Source organism: Octopus bimaculoides, unplaced genomic scaffold (assembly GCF_001194135.2).
Source record: "Octopus bimaculoides isolate UCB-OBI-ISO-001 unplaced genomic scaffold, ASM119413v2 Scaffold_21951, whole genome shotgun sequence".
NCBI lineage: Eukaryota > Metazoa > Mollusca > Cephalopoda > Octopoda > Octopodidae > Octopus > Octopus bimaculoides.
Window position 1 is genome coordinate 1 of NW_026312562.1, and position 842 is coordinate 842.

At 38.8% G+C, this 842-nt stretch overlaps 1 non-coding gene across 1 annotated transcript; it reads left to right on the forward strand.

Annotated features, from left to right (window-relative positions):
- The first annotated feature begins 299 nt into the window (after positions 1–299).
- Positions 300–370, forward strand: Trnag-gcc (transfer RNA glycine (anticodon GCC)). The gene has a single exon. It is a non-coding gene; the product is annotated as a tRNA-Gly (tRNA).
- Positions 371–842: the final 472 nt, after the last annotated feature.

Below are 842 nucleotides of genomic sequence, written 5' to 3' on the forward strand. Positions count from 1 at the left end.
AGGCATGCTCTGACATGGAATAAATAAAAATTTATATAAGACATTCTACTGTAAAAATTGCCTGGCAACGACAGGCTTTTCAGCTCGTCTCATAGTTATCAACTCGCTTTAATGAAGAAAGCATTTCCTCACAGGAAGCAGATGTTGCAGGTATGGTCAGAATCAGACGTAGTAATTTCGTTACTTCGGCCAGAGCTTGCTTTAATACATATCCCCGTATTATACCAGCGACTTCTCCGTTGTTTGACTCCTCGGAAGAGAATGCAATATTAAGTTATATAGGATCATCCTGACTGTCAGCATCGGTGGTTCAGTGGTAGAATGCTCGCCTGCCACGCGGGCGGCCCGGGTTCGATTCCCGGCCGATGCATTATGAATTTTTTATTTCTTTTTTACTGTGCTAACTTTTAATGTCATACATTTTGAACATTTATCGAGAAGTCAACTTGATTTTAAATAAGAAGCTTGAAACAAGAAATCTGCAATCAAATATTGATTCACAGCATTTATACTGCGTCACTTGTGGTTCTCTGTCCGTGTGTCACGCATAGTTATTTGACCGACTACACCCTTTTTCAGTCATCAGAACGTGGTTATTCTGGGGTACCGCCTTGGATTATAACTGAACGAATCGACCTCAGTACTTACTTTTTAAAGCCTGATACTTATTCTATTGTATTCTTTCGCTGAAACTCTAAGGTACGAGGACGTAAACACACAAACACCGGTTGTCAACCGCTATTGGGGACAAACACAGAATCAAAGGTGCATGCGCACACACACATATATGTAAGTGTGTATATATATGAATATATATATATATATATATATATGAATATATA